General features: G+C 37.8%; 1 pseudogene; it reads left to right on the top strand.

The window, feature by feature from the left end:
• The first annotated feature begins 3,748 nt into the window (after positions 1-3,748).
• On the top strand, positions 3,749-7,362 carry LOC122213128 (annotated as a pseudogene).
• Positions 7,363-8,116: the final 754 nt, after the last annotated feature.

Raw genomic sequence — 8,116 nt, 5'->3', positions numbered from 1 at the left:
TGGCTACCAGTATACACCTTTGTCCTCCTGCCCTTAGCCAATCAAGGTTGCAGTCAGTGTCATCACCCCTCTGTTCCTCCTGTCAATTTTTTTGATCTATGTCTTCCAGCTCCTGCTGAAGTCCAGCACTCTGTGCTCTCAAGGTTTGGTCTCTGACTTGTATTATTAGCTTCTTTGAGCCTGAATTCTGTTTCTTGTCAGTCTCAGTGTCTGTGTCACTACTTCTGTGTTCCCTCCGTTCTAACTGAAGTTCTTGCTTCTTGTTCCCTGTACCCTCACTTTATGCTAATGCTGTCCACACTGTGGTAAAAGCCAGACCCTGTGGCTCTTTGATGCCAACTTTCTCCTTCCCACCTGTGCTGATCTCCTGTCTCTCTAATCTGGGCTGCCCACTTTACTTTGTCTTGCCAAGGCCCCTGGACATCAGACTTTTACTGATAGAATGCACAAGATGAGTGCTATTCCCGTGTATATTACTGTTCTACAAGTACACCCCAGAGTTCGATAAAATCCATAGTATATAAGCAAATAGTACCACCAATTTGTATTCATTTCACATGGCGTTCAGTAAGATATTTTTCTGGCATGTCAGTAATACAGTTTACCGATTTTATAATCTCAAAATTATAATTTACGTAAGAAAATCAGTTAACATGACTAATCTGATTTTTATCTTCACTTTAGAAGAGGAGTTATGCTCTACAAGGTAATGAAATAAGCATATATCATCAAAGAATAAACATAAGATGTTTTATTTTATTGTGATGATTATAAGATTTATAATTTCAAGATTTTAACTATGTTATCTGTGTGACTGGCATTACTACAAAGTTCACTTGTACTGTCACATGGTTTTTGACCTAGAAATTGTAATTGTTTTGCCATTATTTGTTCTTGGCAGCCTCTTCACATTTGCCCTAGGTAAATGTGCATGTACCACTTATGCTTTCTTAATCTGTACTTGATTTATTACTAAATATTTATGCCTATGTGAGAAAATAAGAAAAAATTAAGTTATTGACAGCATGTGGTACAATAATTTTTTAAATAGTTTCAATTTCCAATTATATATTAGTAACGAGAGGACAGTGAGTTTTCAGAACAGATGAAGAGTGTGTGTAATGTCCCAGCCTATAGTAGCTCCTTTCTCTTTAGTTCAAGAAAACGTTTCCGAACGGACACGAGTGAGACTGAAGTTATTATAAGGATGTCCACAAACATGTTGATCATCTCTTAACTTCAATGTATTACTACTTGTGCTGTTATTAGAATCCAGTTACTTTTGCTATCTCACTGTTGATTAACATATTAGTATATCTTAACACTATGGATAAGAACTCCATTCTAGATGTTGACATTTAAATTCACATTGCTTGCTAGAATTTTCCAGTTTTTTCAGACTTGGGCCCCTTTGCTTCTTTTAATCTGTTTCTTTCTTTTCATTAACCAAAACCTGCTGGTATACCATGTTGGAAAAGGATGAGAAACGTGGGGCTAAAAACTCATTACATTTTATTAATTCCTCTGAGGCAGTATTGATCAAGTTAGGAATCATCAAGAATCTCTTGTGTGTGCTCATCAATATTGTCTTGTAGAAATAGGGTCAAGGAAATACAGAGGTCTTTGAAATTAGAACTTAAATAGAAAATTTTCAACTGTAGGACCCTGTGCCTAACTCTGTGTGTAAAACAAACTTGTATGTGAATCTCATACACAGTGACCTGGCATCCTGGGACATTATGGTCAGAGCAGTCTTTCAAAACACAAAATGGATTTTGTCACTTCTCTACTTAGTAGCTTTCAGTGGCTCCCATTGCTCTCAGAATAATGGCAGAAATCCTTAACACAGCCTACCTGTTTACTCTGATCTTACACTTCATTCATTTTCACTCTCTTTGCTCTGTACATACTGTCCCCTTTTTGGTTTCTTGAATATCACTGTTTTGGGCCACAGGAACTTTAGTAACTCTGATTCCTCTACTTGATCCTTTGGCTCTTGTGTCCCCACTGGGTCATCTCAAATCTCAACTCAGGAATGATGTCTCTGTTTAGCCCCTCCAACTAAATATTCTTTCTTTTTATTGTCATCACAATTTTCATGATACATTCATATGTGATTCTGTGATTAATATTTGTTTCTCCATCCTGGTATGAGCTCCAAGTGGGCAGGGCTTTGTCTGATTTGTGTTCCTTATTGTTTGTTTCCAGTGCCTGGCACATAATCTGCCTTCAATGAATAAATGAATGATCCAGATCAAGCAAAACAATATGAATGGCTAGTGGTACATTTGAGAACTTGTTTGGTAGCCCATCTTGGAAGCACAGCTACACATAAACTTTAGCCAAAGAATGTTCTCTGTCGACCTGCCTTTTGGATCCAGATTTAGTTACACTACACATGGAACAGCAGCCAGATCAATATGTCAATTTCTCTTTCAACCCTGGATTTAATTTCTTATCTTCTGAATTAGTATTGGAGGGCAAACAATTATTGATAGGGTGAGAATTATTTTATTATTAATTGTTTGTTTAACATTTCTTAGCTCTCATTCATATGATCCCATTTGGTCATCACGATAGCTCTACTATAGAGGCAGAGCTGATATAGTTAACAAATGAGATAACTGTCCCATATTGGTTATGCGACCTACCCACATCATGCCCTAAATAAGCAGTTAAGCTGGGACTTAAACTTGGGCCTTAGACTTCAATCCATAACCTAGTCTACCAGTGCCAAGCTTTTTTCTTCTCTAAGTGGACATATTGTTTGGAAACAAGGAATCAGTGAATTCCATTTGGTAGCCCCTTGCCCACAATAAAGGTAAATGACAGATATCAGGATAGGCTGGATGTAGTTTATATCACAGGTTTCGGAAGTTGAAGATCTTTTGTTCTCTGTTGAGATACCATGTTTCACAGAGATACCTGAAGATCCCTTTCTGGTTCCTGACTATAATTCTGTCATTTTATCCTTCCTATCTCCCAAGCCCCCTTCTAATCATTGGAATTATCTCCCTAATAAACCACATTCTATTAATTACTTTCCACTGACTTCTGCATTGGACTTTTATGTGTGTTTTGGATACTTAAATCTATCACATGATAACAGTGGGAAAGAACATCGTATCTTTATTTTGGTCCAGGGTGCTGAAAAATTTGTCACTGTAAATCTCATTTTGAGAGGGCTTTATGAACATCTTATTCTTTTCTGATTACAAAACTAACACACATCATATAAAACAGTATAAAGAATAAACATAAATAATCCATATTTCTTATTCTAATGATAACATTTAGTATAATCCCTTTCAGGAAAGTAAAAATTTATTTTAAATAGATTTATAACATTCTATTATTTGAATATAATTATATAACCATCCTTGCAATTTTATAATACTTAGGTTGTTTCTAATATCTCATTATCATAAATGGTGTTGGATGAACTTCTTTCCCCAAACCTCCGAATATCTTCTTAGGAAATTGCTTAGAAGTTGAATCATCAGGTTCATGGGCAATAATGAAAAAAATCATCACTTTTTCTAAAATTAAAACATAAAATTGGGAACAATAATAAAATAGTACCAAAGAGTTCAAAATAAAATTAAAAGCCTTTTTTTAACCTTCATAAAAATGAACTCAAAATGGGCCATAGACCTACATATAAATGCAAAACTATGAAACTTCTGGGAGATAACATAAGAGAAAATCTAGATGATCTCAGGTTTGGCAATGACTTTATAAATGCAACATGAAAGGTACAGTCTATTAAAGAAATAAGTGATAATTTTGACTGTGTTAAAATTAAAACATTTTTGCTTTACAAAGTCACTGTCAAGAGAATGAGAAGACAAGCCACAGACTGGGAGGAGATATTTGCAAAGGACATTTATGATAAAGGACTGTTAAATTCAAAATATTCAGAGAACTTTTAAAACTCAGCAATAAGAGAATGAAGAATCTGTTTGAAAAATGGGCAAAATATCTGAACAGACACCTTACCAAAGAAGATCTATAGTTGGCAGATAAGCATATGAAAAGATATGTGACATAATATGTCATTAGGGAATTGTAAATTAAAACAGTGAGATACCACCATTAGCATGGCAAAAATCCAAAACACTGACAATACCAAATCCTGGTGAGGATGTGGAACAACAGGGACTCTCTTTCTTTGCCGGTGGGAATACAAAATGGTAGAGCCACTTTGGAAGACAGTTTGTCATATTCTTACAAAACTAGACATACTCTTACTATATGATCCAGCAGTTGTGCTCCTTGGTACTTCTCCAGAAGAGTTGAAAACTTATGCACACAAAACTCTGCACACAGATATTTATAGTAGTTTTATTTATAATAGCCAAAACTTGGAACCAAAAGTATGTGAATTCACCTTCAGTAGGTGAATTGATAATTAAGTTGTGGCATATCCAGACAATGGAATCTTATTCATTACTAAAAGTAAATGAGCTGTCAAGCTATGAAAAGAAACATAGGAACTTTGAATGCTTAACTGAGTGAAAGAAGCCAATCTGAAATATTACATACTGGATTATTCCAACTACATGACATTCTAGAAAAGGTGAAACTATGGAGATAGTAAAAAGATCAGTGGTTGCCAGAAGATGGGGATGGGGGGAGGGATGAATAGGCAGAGCATAGAGAATTTTCAGGGCAGTGAAGAAACTATTCCGTATGATATTATAATGGTGGATACATACCATTATACGTCTGTCCAAACCCATAGAATTTAAAACACCAAGAGTGAGCCCTATTTAAACTCTGGACTTTAGGTGATAATGGTATGTCAGTGTTGGTTCATCTGTTGTTATAAATGTATCACTGTGGTACAGGGACAATGTGTGTTCATGAAGTGGAGGCTGGGCATATATGGAACTCTTTGTAACTTTCTACTCAGTTTTACTGTGAACCTAAAACTACTCTAGAAGACAGAGTCTATCTAACAAAAAAAGCTCCTCCACCCCAGGCTTCTATTTCTACAGGTCCATTTATTAGAAAAGAATCATCTTTGGCCATTTCTCATTTCTCATTTCTCTTGTTAGTTATTCTGGTAGTTGTAAGATGCTTATATCTAACCCTTGATTTTTCAGCTTTGGGAGGTTTCTCTTGTTGCTGTGCTAAGAAAGATGAGGAATTCAGCTCATATTTATTATCCTCCACCCCCACTAATTTTGTTTGCTATATAGTTTTACCAGTAGTTTCCTTTGTACATTTCAAACTATATTTTGGTATCTTAATCTTAATGTAGTATACACCTTGGGTTAGCGATGTGTTTGGCTTTCCTTCTCAGTACTTCACCACTGTCATGAAAGCCACCTCAAAGATTAATAGGCATGGTGGTAACGTGACTATAATAAAGAAAAAGTAATCAAACTAAAGTTGAGGGATAGTCTGCAAAATAACTGGCCTTTATTCTTCAAAAGTCAAAGTCATGAATAACAAAGACTGAAATATTATTCTAGATTAAAGAAAACTACAGAGATACTACAACATGTAGTTCTGGATTGGATTCTGGATTAAGAAAAAAATGTATTTTCTTTTTTAATAAAAGATATAGTGGGACAAATGGGACAATTTTAATAAAGCCTATGGTAAATGTTAATTAGTGTTAATTTCCAGATTTTGATAATTGGTGATTCTGTAAGAGAATGTCCTTGTCTTTAGATAATACACAATGAAACTTAGGGGTAAAGGAGCATTTATTTGCAACTTACTTTCAAACAGTGAATGTGGATATATAGAGAGAAAATGCTAAAGTAAATATAATGAATTGTTAACATTTGGGAAATCTAGGGGAAGCGATTCTTTGCACTATGGCAACTTTTCTGTAAGTCTAAAACACCTTTACAGTTGGCTTGTTTAAATCAGGTCTCAGGTAAAATCCATATATTGCGTTTGTTTGGGGTGGCTCTTAAGAGTCTTGTAATCCATATGGTTCATGCTCCCTTTGTTTTAAAATGCCACTTTTTAATTATAGCAACAACCATTTGACCCACTTTTGAATTTGGATGATCATATGCTCTTTGTGTCATTTAATATATTTCTTTATCATGCATTTTTCCTGAAGACTGGTACATTTAAGAAGTTCCAGTGAATTTATGTTAAAAAAAATTGGCATGGTGATACTAGGGGAAGGATGCAGTAATTCAGGGCAGCATTTAGTTAAAAGAAGGGAGGGAGATGGCACATTAGTCTCTAGCAATGTCAACTGGAAAAGAGCTGAGATGCTTACACATTAAGAAAATTGAGGGTCTCGCTCACTGCAGTCCACCCATGCTTCTTGTCCTCCCACCACTCATTTTCATGCCCACTGCTGCCACCTCCACCTATCACCCTGGAAGAGGAGATCCCTGCACTCATCATTGATGATAACTCTGGTATATGCAAGGTGGGCTTTGCTGGGAATGATGTCCCTTGTCCCCCCACCATATTCCCATCCATTGTCAGAAACCCCCTGCCTCCAAGGTGTTGTCATGGTGGGCATTAGCCAAAAGGACTCCTATGTGGGCAACAGGGCCCAGAGCAAGCAAGGCATCCTATCCTCAAGTACCCTATTGAGCCTGGCATCATCACCAACAAGGAGGATATGGAGAAGATCTGGTACCACACCTTCTACAATGAACTTCACATGGCCCCAAGGAGCACTACAACACTTCCACCACTGGTATTGTCATGGGCTCTGGGGACAGGGTAACCCACACTGTGCCCATCTTTGTGGGGTACTCCCTGCCCCGTGCCATCCTGTGCCTGGACCTGGCTGGCCAGGGCCTGATGGACTACCTCTTGAAGATATTCGCAGAGAGTGGTTACAGTTTCACCACCACAGTTGAGTGGGAAATCGTGTGTGACATAACCGAGAAGCTCTGCTAGGTCAACCTCTACTTTGAGCAGCAAATGGCCACTGTGGTGTCCTCCTCCTCCTTGGAAAAGAGCTATGAGCTGGCTGATAGTCATCTGATCACCATGGGCAAGAAGCGGTACCACTGCCCTGTGGGATTTTCCCAGCTATCCTTTCTGGGTATGGAGTCCTTTGGTATCCATGAGATCACCTTCAACTTCATCATGAAGTGTGACTCTGACATCTGGATGGACCTGTACTCTAACACAGTGCCGAATGGTGGGACCACCATGTACCCAGGTATCTTGGACAGAATGCAGAAAGGGAGCACGACCCTGGAACCCAGCATTATGAAGATCAAGGTCATTGCTTCTCCTGAATGCAAATACTTTGTGTGGATCAGGGGCTCCATCCTGGCCTCGCTGTTCACCTTTAAGCAGATGTGAATCAGCAAACAGAAGTATGAAGAGTTGGGCCCCTCCACTTCCCACTGCAGATGCTTCTAAATGCCTTGCAAGCAGTTATGTAGCATTTGCTGCATGAGTTAATTCCTAAGTATAAATTTACCCTGGCAAATGTGTACACTTCATGCTAGCCTCATAAACTGGAATACGCCTTTGAAAATAAATTTGTCCTTGAAGCTTGTATCTGATGTCAGCCCTGGATGGAAGATTGTTGCTGATTTTGACTTTGTATTCAAATTAAATTTTCTCTTGGTATATGTTTAATACCTTGTACATAACCTTGATTTAAACCTCTTTTATAGAATGTGGCTTAGTCATTTCATGGCTGAGGGGAGAACATGTTTATGGAAGAGAAATCCATTGGTTTGATGAGCATCCTCCATAAGGTTCTTTTTAAAAAACATTTTTTTTTTTACTGTTTATTTTTTGAGAGAGAGAGAGAGACAGAATGTGAGCAGAAAGGGGCAGAGAGAGAGGGAGACACAGAATCTGAAGCAGGTTCCAGGCTCTGAGCTGTCAGCACAGAGCCTGATGTGGGGCTTGACCTCACAAGTTGTGAGATCATGACCTGAGCTGAAGTCAGACACTCAACCGACTGAGCCATCCAGGCGCCCCCATAACGTTCTTGATCTGAGTTGGGTATTAACGTGTGAGAGCTGCCTATTTCAGGATTATCTAGAGGCTGGCAAGATTTTTGAACCAGTTGAAATTTCTTTGTCTTTCTGGTCTGACAGGATTAGGAAGGTCTGAAGTTTAGGACCCACTTTCCTTTCTTATCCAGTGTTTTCCTACCAGA

This window comes from Panthera leo, chromosome A2 (assembly GCF_018350215.1).
Source record: "Panthera leo isolate Ple1 chromosome A2, P.leo_Ple1_pat1.1, whole genome shotgun sequence".
In the NCBI taxonomy this organism is placed as follows: Eukaryota; Metazoa; Chordata; class Mammalia; order Carnivora; family Felidae; genus Panthera; species Panthera leo.
Note: the sequence above shows the minus strand (reverse complement) of the source record. Positions and strands in the feature narration are given on the sequence as shown.